Below are 24,205 nucleotides of genomic sequence, written 5' to 3' on the forward strand. Positions count from 1 at the left end.
AAGTACTCCCCTTGGGAAACTATGCACCAATGCCAGCGCCTAGTCCACCCTTCAAAGCAATTTTTGAACTCTTTTTCTGGAATGGCCATCTGGAATGGAATGGCAAATGGCTGCCGTTGTATTATGCTAGATGTCCTGAATGTCATCAAAATGGCTTCCTTTCAATATTTCCTTTGTCTTCATTGTTGTGATACAAGAGCCATGAATTGTTGGCAAAAAGTTCAGGTCATCTAACTTTTTCACGCAGCCTTTTTAGCACTTCCACATAGTAAACTTGGTTAACTGTTCATCCAGTTGGTACAAATTCATAATGAATAATCCCTTTGATATCAAAAAAGGTTAGCAACAGCATTGCAACAAGTTCACAAACTTAATTGTCTGATCTCCTATCTTCCAACTATGGGTAAGTTGATAATTTCCCCTGAATTTCAAAAGTTTGTGTTAGAATATGCAAGATTTTAAGAAATAATCTCATTTTAAGTCATCTGTTTCTTACTACATCCATCATTCTCAACCTTGGTTGGAAAACCAAACAACATTTCTTCATAGGAGAGACTCAAAATAGTTTCACAATTAAATAGGCTTATGAAATACTGGATTAAGCCAAGTGAAACAGTGTTTTTTGCTGGAGCGTGTCTTAGGGTCTTAATATGCATTGTGAGCCTGAAGTGGAAAGATGGAAAGGAGGAGTTATCAAGAGCACTTTTTTTTTTTTTTTTGTGGGTGGACTAAGTCATCTTATAATAGGTATTACTGGAACCGATAATACAGATGGTCGCTGACTTATGATGGTTCAACTCATAATATTTCAACTCTACAATGGTACAAAAGTAATACACATTCCGTAGAAACCGTACTTCGAATTTTAAATTCTTATCTTTTCCTGGGCTATCAATATGCTGTAGGATACTCTCTTATGATGCTGGGTTGTGGCAGCGAGATGCTTTTGCATAACTGTCAGGAAATGTAAGTATTCTGAGCATGTTCAAGGTAGGCTTGGCTAAGCTATGATGTCTGGTAGGTCAGGTGTATTAAATGCATTTTCCACTTAAAATATGTTCAATTTCTGATGGGTTTTTTGGGACATAACCCCATCGTAAGCTGAGGAACATCAATACTATAATTTAATGTAATATAGTATAATATAATATAGTATAATATAATACAATATAATAAATATAACATAACATAACATAAATACTTCTTTCACTGATAGTTCTATAAGAATCAGAAGGTCATGGAATCGCTCTCTTGGCAGTTACTTCTCCAAGGGGGAGGGAGTGAGGCTGTTTACCCCACTTGAGCATGATGATGGCTGACGTCCACCAACTGACAGTCTAAGAGGCAGCAGGCTGGCACATCCCATACTGGAGGGGACACAGCAGCCACAGCAGAGAACTGCAGCGGCCTGGGCCACTGCCTAGTCAGGCTAATGTGAGGATCCATGAGACCAAGATCAGAGGAAAAGAGGAGGCCATGAAAGATCCAAAATGGCCAATTCTGGTAAGTAGAGAGGCACAACTGGAATGGTAAGGACCGCTATATGTGAATACATACACAATACCCCTAGGGCTTGCTGAATGAGTTGAGAGGAATTGAGTGTAGCTGGAGTCGCCTCGATTATTCAGGTAGAAGTTGAATCATAAAAATAGTAACAATTGCAGCTACCATTTATTAAGCCCTTACCCAGGTGCTAAGCACTATACGTTAATGACTTTATATTATTTAATTCTTAAACAACCCTGTGATGTAGATACTATTATTCTCATTTTATAGTTAAAAAAAAACAAACAAAAAACAAGGCATAGTTCAGTTTACTTGTATAAGATCAAAGAACTAAAAAGCCAGGACCAGAAAGCAGTTAAAGTAAGTTTTAAAATGTAATGTAGGTCCTGTAAGCTCTATACCTCTTGCTTAAACCTTCCTTTGGTACCTCTTCCATCTGAAGCTAAACTCTTAATCCTGGCTCAAGGTCAATATAACTTAACCCAGCCTATCTCTCTCTGTTCTGGATGTCATTTGCTGAGAAATAAACTACCCCAAAATGTAGTGGCTTAAAACAACCATTGAATTATATCTCATGATTTTCTGACAGGATTTTGAGCAAGGCTCAGCTAGATGGTTCTTCTGTTTTATGAGGCATATACTGGAGTCTCTCAGTGATATTCAGCTGGCAGCTAAGCTGGTCCAAGATGGTTTCACTCACTTATCTGGTACCTTGGCAGGGACAACAGCTGGAAGGTGGGGCTCAGCTCAGCCTCATCCTCTTTGTGTATTCTCAGGGCCTGTCCATGTGGTCTCTCCAGTAGGCAGTCAGTCTTCTTACACACATTTCAGTTTAGTGCCACAGAGGACCAAGATAGAAGAGCCAGTATTCTCAAAGGTTAGGCTCAGAACTGACACAGCATCATTCCTGCCACACTCTAGTGGTCAAAACAGTCAGAGGCCAGCCCAGACTCAGGGGAGGAGAAACAGACCCACCTCCTACGGGAGGTACCTCAAAGAACGGGTGACCATCTTTGATCTGCCACACTCTTCAAACTCATCTCATCCTACACTCCCTTCATTCACAGTGCTCCAGACACATGGACTGTCTTAGTTCCTCAATCAAATCGTTATTCCTCTTTAAGGACTTTGTGTGTGTCCATATTCTCCTGGCTCCTCCTTGTCATTCTGGTCTCAGCTTAAATGTCACCTCTTCATAGAAGCCTTCTCCGCACCACCTGTGGAGGCCTCTCCTGGCTGCCCAATCTAGCTCCCTTATTTATTTTGATGACATTATTTCTATCACTGTGAGACAGTCTGTTTTTGTTTTTGTTTTGTTTTGTTTGTCCTATTTCCTCCAATTAGAATGGAGGACCTTGTCAATCCCACTGGCTCCCTCACTCTGAGCACTTAGAACCATGCCTGGCACAAAATGAGTCCTTTGGAAAGATTTGTCAAGGGAAAGTATGTAGTGAATTGGGATTCAAAACTAGATCTGATTGACTTCAGAGCTGAAATCAAAGTGTCTTTGTAACCCTTTGTATTCAGGCAGATATGGTCAGCCTAGGCCTTAGGGAAAAGATATTACACAAAGAAGATAGGTCATGGGCACAGTTAAGAAGGGACTCGCCTGCAATGAGGCTGCAGTCAGATTAAACTACATGGAAAATGCGTGGAGAATACTTCATTCTAGCAAAGCCCAAACATCTCTTTGTTTGACTTCATTTCAGCTATTTTGGTTTTGACTCTTAATGATGAAAGGTCTCCAAGGTGTGGTGTTGCCTCGAGGACATTTGCAGCCGGGTCTTGTTACTAGCTAGGCTCCTCCAACTCAGCTTTGCCGGGGCCACACCACAGAGTTTTGCCCTGTCCAATCTGGAAATGGGTCACAGCCATGTTTGTGCCGAAGCTTTAGGGAAACATGGTTTATAAACACGTGTTTCCTCTGAGTCAGTGCACAGACTTGTCCCTTTAGTACAAACATTCCATTTGGTTTTATAACTGGGGAAGGAGAGGGTGGGAGCCAAGGCTAACTGGGATCGGGTTTGAAAGGAAAGGGGAAGTGAGTAAATTTAAATAGATTTTTCTATATTAGTGAGAATCACAAAGAAACCCTTATCTGGGTTTCAAAGGCATGCACAAAGTTTCATCTTTATTTATTTATTTGCCTTAGTAAGAGAAAGTTCACAAAGTAATTTCTTCCCCTCAAGTTTCTATAAAAATGCTGGCAATATGGCAAAAGTTTTACAAAAACAGTTTAAGAACAATTAAAGCACATATAACCATTTATTTAAGTTTATATTAAATGTCCTTTACTAAATAAAAAGGAATTTTCCTTCTAATTTCCAGGCATTGTCTACTATATTATCCTTTAAATAACCACCTATCAGCTTTTATCATTACTGTAAGTTTTCTATGGATTATGCACTCCAGATCAAAAAAATTATTTATTTTCTGCCTTTTAAATACATCATTCAATCTCATAACTTAATACCAGGCTTCTCATCTGTAAAAGATGGCTCGTAATAACAATAGTTGCTCACAAATAGCTCATATATTATGAAATTGATATAATTAAACCATGGATATAAAAATATGACTGCTGGGCAGCTGGTTGGCTCAACTGGTCAGATAGAACAGTGCTCATAACACCAAGATCACCAGTTCAATTCCCACATGGGTCAGTGAGCTGCGCCCTCCACAACTAGATTGAAAATGACAACTTGACTTGGAGCTGATGGGTTATGGGAAAAACACACTATTCCCCAATAAATATATATATATATATATATATGATTCCTAATTCAGTCCTTAGCCACTGGACTTGATGTAAACTATCATCATAATCATTAACCTTCAGGAACATTGATTAGGTGCAGAGTCCAATGCCTGGCACTGGGACTATAAGAGTCACAATCCCTGACCTCAAGAGGACTATGATTCAGTACAGAATGAGATATGAGTCCTCTGAGCCATGGAACTTTCATCAGTAATTTAGAGTGCTGCATGTGAAAATACTGAATTCTGTGCTTGGCATAGAGTGCAAGGACCACAAATTTTATAGCAGATTTGGTCAGTATCCTGCCTAGAGTGCTCCCCACATCCTCCAACTGCCAATAAGAATTCTGCTCCCAAGTACAATGTGTGTGCAGTGGGAGAGGGTGGGGAGGAGGTGTTTCCCACACCACCAAGCAATCCTCATGCACCAGCGGGGTGTCCTACAACTCAACTCAATTCTGACACTATCTACCTGGAGATAACATCACATCCCACAGGTTAAGGGTTCAATCCCATAAGACGGCTCCCTCCACCAATTTCAGACACCAGTCATAAGTTCAGGTTGTCGCCTGTGCTTCTGACTGAGCAGCTATAGATGACAGGTTCCAAGGACCCCCCTCCTTGACTTCAACTAATTTGCTAAAGCAGCTCACAGAACTTAGAGAAACATTTTATTTACTAAATTAACAATTTATTATAAAAGAATTTAACTCAAGAACAGCCAGATGGAAGAGATGCATAGCACCAGGTATGTGGGAAGGGGCTGCAGAGCTTCTGTGCTCCCTGAGAATACCACTCTCCCTGAATCTCCACATGCTCACCAATCTGAAAAAACTCTCTGAACCTCATCCTGTTTTGTTCTGATGGAGGCTTGATTGATTAAATCTCTGACCACTGGTGAATGATTCAATTTCCAGCCTATCTCCCTTCCCTGGAAGTAAGGGGGTGTGACTAAAAGTTCAAATCCTCTAATCACATGGTTGGTTTCCCTGGTGACCAGCCTTCATCCTTAGGTTACCTAGGTGTTTTCCAAAAGTCACCTCATAAACATAACAAAAGACACCTTTATCATTCTCATCACTTAAGAAATTCCAATGTTTTTAGCAGCTCTATGCCAGAAATGGGAGGAAGACCAAACACATATTTCTTATAAATCACAATATCACAGCCTAGAACTAAGGGTTTTTTTCAGAAGGCTGCACTATAGCCACAGATATCTCTCCCACCTCACCCCACCTCTGACACACACACACACACACACACACACACACACACACACACACACACTCACATACTCACAAATGTGTGGCAGACGGGAAGTACCCGGAATTAATACCCCCACCCAGCAATCTTTAAGGTTCAATCACCCATTTTGGTAGCTGGCTTAATAATACACCTCTTCTTGACTGCTTTCCCTTTCCTGTATCATTTCCTCCTTCCCCTGCTCCTGTTTTATGGAATCACCTCTTAAGTATCTGCACTTGAATCCTTACCTTAGGAACTACTTCAGGAGAAAACGCCACCACACTGAGACAGTTTTCTTCCTTATAAAGATAAGACAGTTATAATGCCCAGATGAACCAACCAGCTTTGCACAAAATAAAAACTCCATCTCATTACCATATCTGTCTTATTAATCTTGGTTATCGCTACTACTTTATAAATACCTAAAATATAGAAAGCAAATTTATATTTTGTAAAGCTCTTTAATAGATACTGCATCATTTAATCTTCACAAACATCCCTTAGAGATAGAGAAAACTGAGATTGGAAGATGTTAAATGACTTGCCAAAAGTTACAGGGTCGGTAAGTGAGAGAACTGGACCTCAAACCAAAATTTTTAACAACAGATAACGGTGCTTTCCCCACTACCTTCCGACTATTGGGTGAGACGATATATGTAGTTGAGAGCAGACTCCTTTGCATTCCTGGAAAAGTGACTCTAAGTGCATGTTATCCTGTTAGGGTCAGGTATTCCATTTTTTGCATACAAATGTGAACTTTTTAAGCTGTCCTTATATGAGAGAATGGTCATCATTTAACATCTCTGGTAAGGGCTTACATGGCAGAGTGTTCTGAAGAAAGACAGTAAGTGAATATAGAGTATAGTAATCTGGTTTTTATGGTTCCATAACACTCTAGAAGACTGTAGAGATCTAAACTAGCCTGCTAGGTTAACTCTTAGGGCCTGAAATCAGAGGCCTTGAAGTGTTTGGAAGTGTGGATGAACTTGGCAGCAGCAGGGTATCAGGAAACACAACGCAACTCCTAATTCCTCTAGCATTCTCCTTTCTCTTCTAAGGAAAGCTTTAGTTTCTCCTCCATGAAGTAAGCCTGGTAATAGCAATATCTGATACTAATACTTCTTGCTATGTAAAAAGATTCAAGAAAGAAATGCAAATTCTTTATTCTTGGCTACTACTGCTGTGTACCTGCTCTGCTGCTGTCATATCCTTGGTGAGCTCAGCTGAGAGACATGAAAGAAACTCAGTCACACAGGTCAGTGAGAAGAGTGGGAAACAAATCAGGACTGAGGCAACAGGTCTCTGAGTTTGCTGTTTAAATACCAGTGTCCAATGCTCCAGAATGCTCCAGAACCAAACCAGTGGATGGACCCAGTGGCAGGGATTCCAGGTAGAGATAATATTACACTCAAGTGGGTGGAGAAAAACAACTCTAATCAATACAGAATTCTATTCAGAAGCTGGATGAGGTGGAGAACAAGGTCTGGCCTGGAAAGGGAAGTTGGCTGTGGACTCCACTGATTGTCAAAGATTTCAGGAAGAAGATTCAGTCCCAGTGCAAAAATGGGCTGTTGAGCAGGAAACCAAAGCTTATGTATTCCTAATTTTCCTGATGTGACCTGTTTAGGAGGCCTCAGGGACGGCTATGGCTGGGTGGGCAAGTGCCCAGAGTTCCCTCCAGGTGTATCAGTCAATGGGTCAATGCAGCACAATGGATTCTAGACTATAAGACTTGGTTGAGATGGGATGTGGGAGAGGGGGTAGGAAGCCTCCTCTTTACCTGTTTTAGGAACCACCACAGAAGTGAACTTATATGTTGATTATAGTGAGAAAGAAAGGGGAAGGAAAGGGCTTTGTAAGGACAACAGAGGAATGTATACTGTGCTCCCCGCCCTCAAGGAGCTGACAAGTTAGTGAGCCAAGCCACAAACCCATTAAAGAGTCAACAATATCAAAGAATTTTAGAACTGATGGGCAAAATATAAAACCCAACAACAGGTTATGGATTGATTAGTTTGGGCTGGTGTAACTGAGGGTGGCTTCATGGAGAAAATGGAGAAATTGGGCAGCCTTGGAAGCAGTAGCTACAAAGTAAATGATAACTACACTAAATAGCCTTATTTGCAAGGCTTGTTGACATGAACACCTTTGGAAAAGTAATTGATTTGGCTCACTAATGTTTCTTATAAATATGAAGGACCCAGTCACTCCCACCCACAGCTTCCTAAGGATTTTGAAATAGGCACATATGGTATGCAGAGTGCCATTTAATATTTACTCTGTCTCACTCTGAGAAGAACTACAACAGGATGTGGACTCTTAAGCCTGCTAGACTGGGCCTCCGATTGCTATTCTAGGGTGTTTTGTTGATTACCCAGAAAAAACTCATAGGATGCACTCTGGAACAGCTCTTTGAGGAGGGAAGTGGCAAGAATGCATTGCCTGTACCCACGAAAAGACTTGGTACTTGGAATTTACCAACTGTGTTTCCCAGTGTTTCTGTGGAGACCCAGATCCCATCCACCGGAGTTCTCCTTAGCTTTCTCAGTGTAGTGGAGCCTTTTCATTGTCATCTAAGCCATCCCGAGACATCAGAGCAGCACAGGCAAATGGAAACCCTAGAAGAAAGTGGAAATGACAGAATCCTGAAGTTGCAGAGATCAGAAGTCAAATTTCTGCTCAGTTGCATGGCCTGAGGCAAATTATACAATGTCTCTGCAAAATAAGAAAAATATTTACATCTCAAGTTAGTTAGGAGAATTAACTGAAACAAATGTCAAGTAGACATTCATGGAGCAGTTCTTTTGTCCCAGAGTTGGAATTAGATAATGAGGATACAAAGATGAATTCATTCATTCATTCACTCACTCATTCATTCATTCATAAAATGTTTACTGAACATCTACTATTAGCTTAATGAATAAAACGAAGCTCCAGCTTATGTTCTATTGATGCAGTTAGGCAAAAACCACTGAGTCCAAAAAATATGTATAATGTGTTTACAGAATGATTAATCAGTACTACAAAGAAAATAAAGCAGGATAAGAGGCAGAGACAGGGGAGAAGAGATGACTTCTCTAAATAGAGTAGCCAGGGAAGGCCTCTCTGAGGAGGTGACAGGTAAGCAGAAGCTGGAATGAAGGAGCAAGCTAAGTGGCAATCTGGCCGAGCATTCCAGCAGAGGGGAAAGGAGGAGTGAAGGCTTGTGGTGAGAACACACTTGGCACATTCAAGGAAAATCTGCCCTTGTGGTTGAAGCATAGTGAGCAAGAGTGAGTGAGGCAGGATATGGGGTCAGACAAGTGGGCAAGGGCCAGATTGTGTCAGGCCTTGGAGGCACTGGGAAGAAGTTTAAATTTCGTTCAGAGTGTTGTGGGAAGCCACTAGAGGATCTTGACTAGGGAATGACAAGACACAGATTTGTATTTTCAAAGGATCGCTCTGACTGTCGCATGGAGAATAGACTGGAGGAAGGCAGATGAGAAAGGGAGCAGGCAGAATTAGGACAGATCAGGAGAGAGGAGCATGACTGGGTTTGGGAGGTAATGATAGAGGTGCTGAGAAGTGATTGGATTTGAGGTAGATTTTGAAGATAAAATTAACATTATAAAATAGAATTTTCTGATGTATTGGATGTGAGCATAAGAAGAGAGAAGTCAGAGAGGACTCCAAGTTTTTTGGTCTGAGCAATTGGATGAACATTAGCATCATTCACTGTGACCAGGAAGGAATTTTTTTTTAACCAAAAAAAAAGTCAAAAGTTTAGTTTTGTACAGATTGGGTTTAAGACACCAAGCAGAGATGTCTAATAGGTATCTGAATGAGTATGTAGTTCTCGGGGGAGATTAGGGTTGATGATATAAATTGGGAGCTATTGGGATATGGATGACATTTAAAGCCATGAGTGGATGAGATCATCTAAGAGTTAGTATAGATGGAGAAAAGAAGCGTAAAAACCAAGCCCAACGGAACTCCACTGTTTGGGAGAAGAGAAGGAAGAAACAAAGATGAATAAGTCTTACCCTCAAGGAGCTCACGAATATGTAAAGCAACTAGCACCATATCTGGGACATCTCAGATGATCAATAAACATTGCTTTTCCTTTCTTTACCCTTGATAGAGTTATTGGACTTTAAGGAGAAGCAGGTGACCATGTGAATTAAACTGATGACACCTATTTCTCACCAGGCACACCTGCTTTGAGGGAAGGAAGAATCTATGCCCTATTATGAACCACACTCTTTATCTTCTAGTGGCCCTGAGCACCCCAATAATTGACAGCCATAGCAAGATTCTGTATGACCATCTTACTGGAGCATCTGTTCACTGCAGGGGAGGACAACAAGAAGAGGAGAGGGGGGGAAATGGATTAAAGGTCAAAATGTATGTTGATTTGTTCACATAGAACATTACATTTGAAGGTTGCTTCTTAATGAGCCACGAAAGCATGTAGAAAATATGACATACTCCATATTCTTCTTGTGTTTGCTCCATAAGGACACTGGTATTGGAGAAACAAAGAGTAAAAGTGAAGGATAAAACAGAGCACTTGAGTTGGAGTCACAAAGATTAGACTTGGCAAGTGTGTTAGGGTCTGTAAACCCTTATCTCCTTCTCTATAAAATGGGGGTAATAATAATAATACCTACTTTGCAAACCATTTGTGAGGCTCAATCGAGATAGTAAATATGAAAACACATTGTGAAATGCAAAACACCTTATATGTGTTAGTTGGTAATTGCTCCAGATATTATGTTTGTAAAGCATGATGGGCATATTTAAAATATGCCCCCAAATTCTTTAACACTATACCTTCAAAAGGTAGAATCGAATCTTCCTCCCTTGAATGCAGGTGAACTTAGTGAATCACTTCTAATGCATCGAATACAATGGGAGTGATGTCATGTGAGTTCTAGAGTAGGTCATGAAAAGAAAGCCTTTTACCTGTCTCTCTCTGTTGGATTCCATGATCTGGGGTAAACCAGCTGCCATGTTATGGGGATGCTCAAGCAGCCCCATTAATATGTCCACGTGGAGAGGAACAGAGGCCTCATGTCAACAACCAGCACCAATGTCCACTTTGAAAGTGGATACACCAGCTCCACCCAGCCAACATCTTGACTACTGAGAGACCGTGAGCCAGAAACAATCGGTGAAGCCACCTCTGAGTTTCTGACCCACAGAAATTGTGAGAAATAATAAATGTTTCAAGTCACTAGGTTTTGTGGTAATTTGCTACTCAGCAATAGATAACCAATAGAATCACATCAGTCAAAATCTTGTTAAAGAATGGAAGATGAAAGTTTTCAACAGTGCTTTGAATATTTGGGTGGCTAAAGTGAAGAAGAGAGGAAAGAACACTGAACTAGGACCAAAGTAACTTGGATTCTGGTCCCAGCTCAGCCATGAGGTAGTTGCATCATAGGCCTAACTTCACACTTTAGTCTCTACTCTCTTCATCTCTCATGAAAAGAATACTCTCTGGGAAGCTCCTAGCTCTCTGTTTTCTTATTCCCTGAAGGCTAACTTGACTCCTGGGGTTAAGATGAATTGTGTCCTGATCAGAACAGCACGTGCACACTTGAACACTTTCTGTCCCTGAGGCCTGCCCAGTACTTCCTTATCATGGGGCCAGCCAGTCTTAAAATATATGGATGCATTAACCAAAGTCAACCTCCTCCAACCAGTTTACAGATACTTGAAATTTCACAATTAAGAACTTATTCCTTGGCTTTGTCTCATATTAAAATATACATTCCAGCAAGATCCCTTGTATTAGTTTTCTAGTACTACTGTAACAAATTACCACAAACACAGAGGCTTAAAACCACACAACTTTGTTATCTTATAGTTCCAGAGGTCAGAAGTCCAAAATTAGTCTGTGTGCTAAAATCAAGGTGTTAGTCAAGCTGCATTCCTTCTGAAGGCTCTAGGGGAGAATCGATTTCCTTGTCTTTTGCAGCTTCTAGAGACCCTTGCATTCCTTGGCTCCTGGCTCCACATTACTCCAACTTCTGCTTTTGTCATCATATCTCCTTCTCTGACTCTGACTCACTGCCTCCCTCTTATAAGGACACTTGTGATTATATCGGACCCACTCTGATAATTCAGGATAACCTCCCCATCTCAAGATCCTTAACATCACATCTGCAAAATCTTTTTTGCCATGTGAGATAACATATTCATAGGCTCTGGGGATGAGGATGTGAACATCTTTGGGGGGTCCATTATTTATCCTACTGCGTTCAGACTCTTACTTTGAAGTTATTTATCTGTCAATCTAAATTATGCAAGCCCTAGCCAAGAATTTGAAATTAGTCGAAGGAAGCATTTAAAACACCAAAATATATTCATAAAGTCTGTACAATTTAATCATAAGAAAACTCCCTGAGGCTTTCACTCAATTAAGTTCAATGAATACAGATAAAGCATTTAGTATGTATAGTATTACTAAATGCTCTAAGGAATACCAAGAAGTCTAAAAATTAGTTCCTGCCCTTTAAAAGACTTGCTATCTAAGAAGTATAAGACAAGTGCGTAAGTAACTGCAGTACAAGGCAAAATGTGGTCAGGCTATCACACCTGCACAGCACTCATTGGGAAGGAGAACATAAGCAAGACTACTATCAAATGAAGGTTTTAAGGAAAATGTCAGGGGAAATGAGAGAAAGGATATAGGATGACATTACGATTTTAAGCCCAGCTAACAAAGTAAAATGAAGGCGTTGCAATCAACATAACCATGGAAGTCAGAATAGCAGCGAGGGGTGAGGGCTGGTCTCAGGCATGTAACGGGTGCAGTTTAAGCTGCACCCACTCTAGAATATCTAGCTCAGGAAACCCAGCAGTTAGCTGGAAATGAAATATGCATTGGGAGCCAAAAAGAGAAGATGGGTTGGAGATATTAAATGGGAAAGTCATTTCTACAGAGATAGTAGTTGACACTTTAGAAGGAGGTGAAATCACCAAAGGTAAGAAGATGAAGAGGAGGACCAAAGAAAGAACTTCTAAAAGACAGGAAGATAGAGAGAAACAAGCAAAAGAAAAAGGAATAGTCAGAGAAACAAGGAAACCAGCACAATGAAAGTCACAAAAGCTAAGGAGGAGTTTCCAAAGAAGAGAAGGTTGGCACTGTAGACAGCTTTGTTACAACGTGAACACAGAGTTAGAAGAGATGCTCACCATTGTAGAATATTTCCACCATTCAGAGGCAATCAATGCAATAACCGCAAGAGTACAGATAATAGTAGAATAATTAAGAAGTTAATGACTTTTGACAATTTGTTACCTTTGTTTTTAATATAATAAACTTAATTGTAAGTTTATGTCATTTAATTTTTAATAATGATTATGTTTAACAAGCTCAGATAAGTCCTGAAAATATAACGCTGGCAACTGCAAGCCAGAGGAGCCTGCTGCAGCACAACAATGATCTGGCTTAAAAGTTCACACATTCATTCATTCATTCACATTGATTTCATCCCTGCACTTTGCTAGGTCCTGAGCTTGGGAAGATAAATATAAATAAGAGACAGTCTTTATATTCAACTGAACTCAGCTTAATAAGAGAGACATACTTGGCAACAGACACTAGGAATAAGTATAATGAGTGCTGCAATAGAAGTATGTGCAGGAGAGCACAAAAGAGGGAATTTGCTTCGTGGAAAAAAGCCATAGTTTAGCATGAACTGTAAAGATGTCTATGAGCTGGTCCCTCCTTACCTCAGATGCCCTTTGCATCCAGCTGGTAGTAAAGCACGATGAGGAACGGCATCAGCTAAGCAGTCAGGTGGACCTGGGTTCAATTACCTGGTCTGCGCTTATAAGTATTCAATTACTAACTCCATCTGTAAAATGGGGCTAATAATACCCATCTCGCAGGTTGTGAAGATTGATGGACATGATGTCTATAAAATACTTGCCAAGTACTTGATACCTAGCTTGTCATCAATTGTAGCAAGTGCTCTTATTGTATTGGTCCCCACTATGTTCAAATGAAAATGAAGTGCTTGCAATGTGCTGAGCATAACATGCTTCTCCAGGAACTGTGCCTTTGCCTGGTCTTCAAATTTTAATGCAAACATCTGGTCTCTTGTTAACCGACTTTCTCTCCTCTGTGTCATCAGCACACCAAGTCAATACCTCATTGTGGCACTGATCACAGGGTAACTCTGAACTGAGGGTCCCTGGAGGTTGGGGACCATGTATTATGTCTCTTTTTCTCCCAAATACCTCACACAATGTAGACACAATATAAATGTTCAGTTAGTGAGCATATTTAATAGGAAAATATAAAAATTTAAATGAAGGAGAGGTTTAAGATTCTAGAGACTTCAAGTTTTTAAAATGTTCTTGCCATTTGATTAGTAATTCTAACTCTAGGAGTTAATTAGAAGCTATTCCTAATTAAAGAAAATGTATATGTATAAAAGGGTTGTTTTGGCAGTGTTATTTATAATATCACAAGCTATAATAAAACCATTAGAAGCTAAATATCTAATAATAGAGACATGATGGGTATAAAAAATATATAACAGGCGAATACGCCAATGATATCAACTTAGGTGAAAAAAAGAAAAACACAAAATTAAAAGTGTTACTTAAATGCACATAAATACACATGCATGCGCACATATGCACACAGAAGGACTGAAAGAAAATGTATCAAACTGCCAAACGGAGATTGAGTGGACTACAGAGGTTACAAGTGTTTAGTGGTTTATATCCTTTATGGGAGAAGGGACCATTCCAAAATTCGTCTTCTACATTTCTATAAATAATGTATTACAAAGTTTTTAAGTTACAATGTACGATTCAACATGGTTTCCTGAATTTCCCCCAGGAACGGTCAGCAGCCCGGGGGCAAGATCAGAGGAGCCTGGTAGTTGGGCTTCCTCAGAAGCGCAGAGATTTGGGGATGCTAATTAAAGCATCATAGGCTTGGCCCACAATCAGGTCCAGTCTGGTTAGAGAAGTACTGTATATGAAAACTAGGGTAGGGTCGTAGTCTGAGAAAATGTGGTCAGAGAGGAGAATTTCAAAGCTTTATAACTTGAAAATAAAGTCATTCTGAAAGCCAAAGTAAAATAAATGAATAACTTGCTTGGTCTTATTTTTAGACACTAGTCTAATAAGCTAACTCTTCTGGTTTCCCAGCCCATAGGAGGTTTGAAGCACTTAGATGAAGGAGGAATAGTAAACCAAGTTGGATGGTTCAAACTGCTGGATACAGGTTCTGCAGCAATGAGAAATAGGAGCTGACTGTAAAGGTGGCACCCACAGAGACCCAGCAAGCATTGCAAACAAACAGGGGCAAATGATGTATACCCATGCATGGGCCTGAAAGACATCATTGTATTATAGTGACAATGAATTTTAGTGTAGCAACTCATACTTGAAACAATAATTCCTATATCACAATATGAACCCAACATCTTTCTTTAAAAAATGTCAAAGCAAATGAAAAAATGTATGTGAAAGCACTTTGTAATGCGTAAAATGATACACAATTGGTCAACTATTATTTTAATATCCTCAGTGTATGAAGATAGTGATACACATAATGCATTTTTAAATGTTCCTCTACAAGCCAATTAATGCTTTAAATTGGCACTTAAAAGTATAATTTTCATTTATCTGGAAATTTTATTTATGTAGTATGCCTCATTTTCTAATACTGCTGAATAAAAAAGACATTATTGTCCCACTGGGATGATGCCTCATAACTTAGGACAAATGAGTTATTCAGATTCTTTCCAGCGCAAATTTTGAGAGAGAGAGAGAAAAAAAATACTATAGCTCAGGGCATCTGGGGGAGGGGATGCCACAGATGTGGAAAGAAGGAGCAGAAAGAGGCAGTAAGGTTGTCTAAAATAAAACTTTCATTACTTCCCACTTTTGCTAAGTGTTGGCCAATGCCTAGCTACCAGGCTGCTTGCCAAATTCCAAAAGGACAAGTAAATAAACAGTTAATGTGAGTTATTCTGCAAACTTGCACATGCTCACCCACACAAGCACTAAATTAAACTTTCCCCAAATCAGGCTGCAGGCAAATAAGAATTGCTACCTATTCTTTCCTCATTAGGTGTCCTTACTGTGACTCTGGATCCCGGGAACGTTTGGGTTGTCAAGCAAGCAAGCAGTTAATTTGAGCCCTTTTTTCTTAAGTTGGATCCATTCCTGAATATGGTAACTTTACTTGTTGTCCTTGAGGAGAAGCTACAGACAGTGATGTGGTCAGATTTATGCTTGTAGAAAAAACAAGCCTACATTCCCTGAAATGTCTTAACTTTGACCAGCTCAAACTGGATTTTATTGCTGTTTGATTTCCAGAGAGCCATGTGCCTGACTGCCCAAGGGAATAAACAGTGCTCAGAATGAATATTGAAATACAGAGTCATTATTTGCTCTGGGGGACTGCCAGAGTTGCCTGCTGCCTGGGTTTTAGGGGAACCAAATAAAGGGTTCCTATTTTAAAGACCCAGAATACAAGAATTCTCCATAATTTTTTCTAGAAAGAACAAAATGAAGCCACTGCAAACAGTGATAAATCAAAATATTAATAATATGTATGATGAGAAAGAGCATTTTTCATCATTACCAAAAAGTTGTTGGTGGGCCCAAGACCAGTCATTCTAAGTGGATCCCTCACCTGCCCTATGCAATACTTATATGCAGAGGAAATTGGTAGAAAATGAATGTCAAGGGCAGTTTTGAAAGGGAGCAGTGGGGTGCATTAACGGCCCTACCAACAATGTCCTACCCCCTGCCTGAGTAGCTTGAGCAGAATGGGAGAAAGGAGGAATGAATTGTGCATAAAGCACATGCCTATTTTAATGCTCATAGCATCTGAATGCCTGATTTATCACAGGCAAAGACAGCTAGGCATCTAATCACGAGAATGGGCTAAGGCTTCCCCAGGCACTTTTCTGAAGGTGGGCAGTTCTAAAGGTCACCCAACTGACAGGGGAACTAATTTCATGGGCTGGTGGTGATTCTGCCTACGGTAATGATAGACAAAGTAGAGACAAGTCACGATATTTGGGATCCCCCACTCTGTAGTGATGAAGGAGAATAATTGTGTCGAATTCTGATTACTTGGGAGGAGAAATGCAAAGCAAACGAATTTTCCCCTTGGAGGTGAGGTGCTCCCCATTCCAGGTAAAAGACTCTTCTTACCTGAAGCATGTCCCAAGCTCCTAGAAGGAATAAATATCCTGTTTTCCTTTTAGGAGGTAACATTTCACTTAATTATAAAAGTACACAGTAAAACATGTTTTAAAAATAGGGCTCCCTTACCTAACCCCCTGCCCTTGAAGACTGCAATGCATAGGGTGTGGGTCCTCGCTTGGATGGGACCGTGTTAGAAAGTAAGGTCAGAGTGCAGCATTCACCATGAATTAAAAAATGGGACCCCTGATTTGAGTGAGAGCCAACTCTGGAGTTTCCTGTGACCATGGTAACCAAATCAGAAGCACATATTAACGATAAGCCAAAACAATTGGCAGTTTGCCAGGGCATCGCTTAGAAACATTAGCTTCCTAAGGTGAGTGCTGCAAATAAAGAGTCTGCAAAATGATGGCTCTGAAACAGGCACACAGTTCAGCAGCCACTCATTTGTTCTCACTGAGAAACCACTTCCCAGGCCTGCCGTAGTGCTGGGGGTTTCACCAGGGGTTGCAGATATAGAAGCACTATGTGAGAGCAGGGAACAGCCCATTCCTGGACTGATTTCTGGGATATTGTGCCTCTTTCTTATTAAGTATATTCAAATTATGGATTTATATTTCCCTACTATGGCCTTTATTGTAATCCAGCTGCACAAGTCCATTGAAATATTGTAATTCCCACTATAAGTAACATCAGGGTAGCTCCAGACCCATGTAAGGACAAGGCGTTGCCTCCCCATGGAATGTGTGGGGTTTCAGAGCCCTATAATGGGAGTTTATAGATCCCCAATTAGATTAGGATCGTCATTGTGATGAGATGAACAGAACTCAAGCTTTAGCTTCAGAAGACTTGAGTTCAAGTCTACGTTCACTCACTTACTTTCTGCATAACTTTGGGCAACCTGTCTCTCAGACTCAGTTACTCCGTCTCTCAAATGGGGATAATCAGTTTCCACCTTGATGACTTCACAGGATTAAATGAGATATTGTACATCAGGGCTCTTGTCTTGCCCCATCAGAAATAATCAGTTTCTTCTGTGCCTTCACAGCCCATTTTATGTCACTAATAAGACACCCTACAGTCTGGCTCTTATTAATAGTTTTTATGTAAGTCTATCACATTAAATTGTGAGTTCTTTGAAGGCAGAAACAATACCTTATATTAATTTATTTGTACCCCCAATCCTGAATCTAGTTCATTTATATGGATTAGCACATTTGTGTAACTTGTATTATAAAGGGCTCAATAAATACTTGTATATGTTTAACTGAATTTAATTCAAGTAAATTGAACTGAATTGAATTTGCTGCCCTATTTATCCCTCAAATACCACTTCCTACTGAGTATCTGCATTAGTCAGTAGGCAGTTCTGAGCAGCTTGAGCTGGATTGGATTCTAATCAGAATTTGGGGTAGGCTGGAGGCAGCAAACCACAGGGCTGGAGGTGTTGTGTCTGTCATGACTTTCTTTACCAGCTGAGGGTGGAGAGTCAAAGTCTGTAACATTTGAGTCATGTTTCTGGTGCCTTTACTCTTCTTCTCACTTAGTGGAGATGACCCTTTCAATAATTCCATTTTCCCTAACTTGTTTCTCTACTTCTAGATCCAGGATGTTATCTCTAAGAAAAACTGTACTCCACTGGAGAAGAGGAGAAAGATTGGAAATGATTTTGGGGTTGATAAGTGAATCTGTATTTTCCTCTTAACATTTATTTTTGCATTATGAAGTTTTAATGAGGATATCTGCCCTTTACCTTTTACAGGTGAATTAAGTGAATTAACGAGATAATACATCGGAAAGAGCATTTGTAAACTTCAAAAGACTCTACCAAGTTAAGTTGCTGTTATAAGAGCAAAAACATAGCATGGCTTCAGTTGCCTCTGTTCTATTACTTTTAACTTAAGGAATTTGTAAACTTGGATTCGGGTCCTGGAGCCAGCTCCTGTGTCCAGCTGTCAAGAATGTCATAGCTGAGTCAGGGAGTTCATCCTCCCATCCCCAGGATCTCCTCTCCACAGCCTGGGCCACCCATTAGTTGGACCTTTGCCTGCCTCATACCAATTATGCTCTCAGGCTTGGGACAAATGTAATCTAAACCAAGTTCCTCTGGGTGTTCTTAGGGATTAGACATTCTTGACTTTGCAGTCACGTGGTACCTCATTATCTTCTATGAGCATTGTTTTTGTGTCCAGCATCACTCCAGGAAGTGCAGGGTGCCCTGGCTAAAAGTGAGTCCAGTGGAGTGTTTCCAAGGCTTCCCAGACTAGCAGTTGATGCTTTAGTAGTAGCTGGAATTCCAAACTTGTATTGTAATACAAGAAATTCAGTCTTTCAAAAACAGGCATCATAATAATAGCAAATGCTTTTATGGTACTTTCTGTGTGCCAAGCACCATTCTAAATTATTTCTAAGTCATACATATTTAATTAATTCATGCTGTGACCCTACAAGGTAAATGTTTTTATTAACCCCTATTTGATAGATGATGAGTCTGGGGCACAGAGAAATAGATGCCTTGCCCAAGGTCATATACCTACGCAGTAGTAGTATTGCATCTGAATCCAGATATTAATAGTAAGGCTCCAGACTCTTAATTACTAGGCTCATCATAGAAAGGGGGCAGAGAAAAGGAAAAGACACAAATTCCTAAATCCTATTAGAGCAAATAATTCAACTATTTTGCTCTCATTAAGACTCTTTTAAAATGCAAAGTTTTGTCACCTACATTATTTCTTCTACTGTCTTTCTGGTGATGATCAACAATCAAATGGCCAAAAGGAAAAAAAAACATCCTTCTTCTTTCCCTTTCCTCTTTCCCCCCTTCCCATGTTTATTTACTGAAATTAAGATTTACTAGGAATTGACCTCAGAGTGGAATATAAGTATGTCAACATATAGTTCCAGTCTATATGGGGCAACAGACAAATAAGTAGTAAGTCAAAATATTAGAGTAGAAATATAAAGAAAATTGTCATTTTCAGTAGCACTGAGGAGGAATGGTGAATTCTGCCTGGAGTTCCAAGAAGACAGATACAGAAAAAGAAGAAACAAGGATTTGGAAAAATATAGATATTGATTAACTCCCAATAATTGAAAGTCCTTACAATTCAATCGGTGTTTGTTTATAAAGGATTAAATACGAATCTAGCAATTATGTTTAGGGGCCAAAAGAATATGAAAGACAATATAACAAGGTCCTTACCTAAAGAAGTATACAATCTTATTGAGGGGATGAAAGTTATACTCATAAAATTATTAGAAGTCTACAATAAAGTGCCAAACGCATCATGTAGACAAGAAATGCAATAGAAGATAAGAGAAGGGAGCTACAAGTATGGAGTTAGGCAGTTAGAAAACATTCCATGGAGATAGAACCTCATTATGAGTGTTTTGTGGCTTCATGTCTCTGTCTTATTTACCTACTCTTATTTTCCCTTAGACGGAATTTCTCTTTTTTAACATTTTGTTAAATTTATTTTTATAAGTTGATTTGAACCCTTTTTTGATAAAAGGGTAAGGAAGGAAGAAAGGGAGGGAGGGAGGCAAGAAGGAAGGGAAAAAGGGAAGGAAAGTATCTCCATCATCTCCATTATTACTCCATTAACCCTTGCACCATGCAGTACTATAGCATATTATTATATAAACATTATAGTAAAACAAAGTAGATAAGAACCTAAGCTTAACAGCTAAACTTCGGAGATTCAAGTCTCAGCTCTGTCACTTATACGTGTGTGACCTTGGACAAGTTACTTGCGTCTTGGAAAAGGCTTGAAGGGAGAAATTTGAAACAGTTTTCTATATTGAGGTTTTGAAAGTTTTTGTGTATTTTGCTTTTCTATGCCCTCTACTTCATAAATGACATATGAGGCCTCAATTTCCTCATCTATAAAATGGAAATAATAATAGTCCTTCCCTCAATAGGTGTATTGAGAGGCTTAAATGAGTTAATTACATTAAAGTGCTTAGAGCAGCCTAAACATGTAATTATTACTCATTAGTCACTTGACAATTATTTCCCAAACATTCACTATATTCCAAGAACTGAGCTAAATCCTGGGAACATGTAAATAAATGAGTTAGAATTCCTACACTCAAGAATTTCACAATCTAGTCAGAGAAACATAATACAAATAATTTTAATATAGCTTGATATTTGCTAAACTAGCAGTATGCACAAGCATATCGTCACATTACATTTTTACTAGCGTAGCATAAAAATACATTAACTTTTTACTTGCCATAAAAACTATTGGCTAAAATTGAGCTTGCAGTCAACTAAAAATTCCAAATTTTGTTATATGAATTATCGGTTATTCAAGTTTCTTCCTATACTATGCAACCAATTTTTATGTGTTGTTGTTGTTGTTTTTTCTGTCTTACATTTCATCTGCTTTAAGCCTATCATTCCAACTTGTTAGGATTACTTTAAATCTAAATGTCAACCCCTGCCCTAGCCCACCCTCGCCCTCCCAGGTTTGTGTCGTCTGTAGATTTGATGTGCATACCTTTTACATCTTCACTAGGTTTACTGAAGAAGACAGAGTCATGGACATAGCCCCACGGCACCATGAAAGACATCCCTCTGTGTTATTAATGACCTAGTTATTAATCACCCTTTTGATATGCAACCAAACATAAATTTGACTTCACTGTGCTATCATTCAGTCCATGTTTTTCAGTTTTGCTCACCAGAATATTTTACTGAGGTGTCATGTCTGGTAATAAGAAACTATGATGGTTTACTAAAATAAAGATATATTTCCTGCAGTACCTCCTGGTCTACTAGTCCAATAACCATATCAAAGAAGGAAAATAAATCCTTGTTTATGGTTCACTCTGACTCAACATTCACTACCTTCTTTTCTAGTATTAAACTGCCTAACGATTAGCCCACCTTTTCAGCTCCCTATCCTACCCTCTCCCCACCTCCTAAACTGTGAGCTCCTCCAGGTCAGGAACATATAATTCTTTGTCCATAGTGCCTAGCATAATTCCTGACATGTAACAGATGATTAATAAATAGTTGTTGAATAAATAAATGAAACCATCTGTCCTATTTGGTTTTGGTTCAAGTTTTATCAAGGATATTCCTTTGCTAAATTACAATAACTATTCCAGGCCAAGTATGTGATCACTCTTTGGAATTTATTAAGTTATGGGTTATTAATAATAACAATAATTTGGGGCATTAACTTAAGAACGATGGTGTAATGTTAGTGGATAACAAAGAGAAAATAGAGTTCAATTTCTGAAAATTATCTCAATGTTGAAAAACAATAAAATGGGTGAGGTATATACAGAGATTTCAGAAATCATCTATCTGCCTGCTCTCAATGAGTTCAAGTTCCTCAATGGATTAAAACCAGGCAACTCAGAAATCCTGTAAGCAAAATCATTGTATTCATACCAGTGAACTCTAAACAGAACTAGAAAAGGGGTCTTACAAGACATAATAGGTAAAGGTAAGTAGCATTACCTTTTCTAGTTTTCTAAAGAGAAAAGAAAGTGGTTTGGTACTTTATTTAAACTTATTCTATTTTTTTCATCTTCTTAATCTACCTATTTAAACTCTACCATCATTCATGTTCTCCATAATATTTTTCATTCAAGACTGGCTACAGAGTGAAACGCAATTTCACCTGTTCTCTTGCTATTTCTAGGAACCAGTACACAAGTCCTCTTCTTTTAAAAGTTTGAGGTATTATCACTACAAGGAAATATTCCCAAGGTAAATCTGAGAGAATTACCCTGCCTTTGGTCCCGTTATAGTCTGTAGTCTGTGTTTAATTCATTTTGATTTGATAAGCATGTTTCTGAACATCTAATACAGACCAGGCACGGTACAAAGTGCCTCCAGGAACATGAAGAGGATAAATAAACAATTGCCCTGCCTTTCAGCAACCTGATGCTTCTTCCTTCATTAGGGCCTGTGATGTCTATAGGGAAGCTAGCTATCCTTGAGGCATTGCTCCCAAAGACAGTTTATGAGTGTTGGCTTTTCTGAGGACCTCAGGATTGTGTGAGTCACATTGCAAAGGACCTCAGTACAGTGAGGGAACAGTCCCTGGGGTATTTCTTCATCCCTATTTACCAAAGTATAGATGACCAAAATACACAAACCACCACCACCACCAACAACAACAATAGCTAGTAGGTGACTTGAATCTGAAAGAGAAAGCAAATATACTATAAAATGAAACTGTTAGGATCTAGTCTCCAGATCCAAATATAACAAAGTAGTGTAGCCAGATGTCAACAGGGCAAGGGTAAAAATGGATTTTTTTGGTTATTATTTGATTATGTCAGCTTTGTGCAAGTTTTTTTGTTTGTTTATTTTTAGAAATAATTAATTACATGAAAACTATACCAGGGCTTGGGGGATAAAGGAATGGGGAGTCATTGTTTAGTGGGTACAGAGTCTCAGTTTTGCAAGTTGAAAAGAGTTCTGGAGATGGATGGTGATGATAGTTGCACAACAATAGGAATGCACTTAATACCACTGAACTATACACTTAAAAATGTTAAAATGGTAAAGCTTATGTTATATGTATTTTATTACAATAAAAAATTGAAAGGGAAGAAAGTTATACCAAATGTTGAAGAAAAGGCAAATATATAATTTTGAAATTTAATTTCCACTGAATGAGAAGCTAAAATATGTGCCCATCTACTTTGATATTGGTTGCCTAAACCTCTACTGACAAAATGCATTTGATGGTGATTAATTCAGAGTCCTACTTCTCCGACAGAGGACCAATTACCCACATAGGAAGGGAAAACTTAGCTTAGCAGCCTTAGGGGTTTCATAAACTCCACAAAACCTTAACACACTATACTTAAACCATATAGTGTAGCTGCTAAAAACACGAATTTTGGGCGAATAAAACTGGCTTACTTTCCAACAACCCAGACTCTTACCCCTTCCTAGCTGAGTGGCTTTGGGGACAGTTACTTAAGCTCTCTGAACTTTGGTAAATTACAAGCATTAACATTTACTTCTTGGATTGTTATAAGGATCAGTTTACATAATGTCTATGAAGTGCCTAGCCCATAATAATTTCAATAAATAGTGTTGATTATTATTTGCACATGCTGTTCTTTATGTCTAGAAAGTTTTTGTGCTCCTGCCCACACTTACCCTGGCTTAAAGGCCTACACCCAGAAAGCCTTACTGACCCTGACACCCCCTATACCTATCCCTAGTGAACCCTGAGTACTGAATTCTATAATTGCTCTTACCACATGTATTTTAAATATATATTACATATAATTATATATATTATATATCATATTATATAGATGACACATATATTATATATATATATATAATATGACATATAATATTACACACACACACACACACACACACACACAGACATACACACACGAGGTCTGACAAGTTCACGAACTCATCCTAGAAAAAGTGCTACATAACCCATTCTGAATATCACTACGGTCACCTTTGAAGTACTCCCCTTGGGAAGCTATGCACCAAGTCCACGTTTCAAAGTAATTTTGGAACTCTTTC

The 24,205-nt window shown here is 39.1% G+C and overlaps 1 long non-coding RNA gene across 4 annotated transcripts in view; it reads right to left on the bottom strand.

Moving 5' to 3' along the window:
• LOC141572188 (uncharacterized) overlaps positions 1-24,205 on the bottom strand; it is a 148,721-nt gene that overhangs the window by 60,372 nt on the left and 64,144 nt on the right. The window contains exon 4 of one of the 4 annotated variants that reach the window (XR_012497404.2): positions 7,987-8,126. The exons of the other annotated variants lie outside the window; for them this stretch is intronic. This is a non-coding gene — a long non-coding RNA (uncharacterized LOC141572188). The remainder of the gene's footprint in view (positions 1-7,986; positions 8,127-24,205) is intronic. 4 annotated transcript variants of the gene reach the window in all.

The sequence above is a fragment of the Rhinolophus sinicus genome, chromosome 14 (assembly GCF_057876585.1).
Source record: "Rhinolophus sinicus isolate RSI-liver-muscle chromosome 14, RSI-T2T, whole genome shotgun sequence".
Taxonomy (NCBI): domain Eukaryota; kingdom Metazoa; phylum Chordata; class Mammalia; order Chiroptera; family Rhinolophidae; genus Rhinolophus; species Rhinolophus sinicus.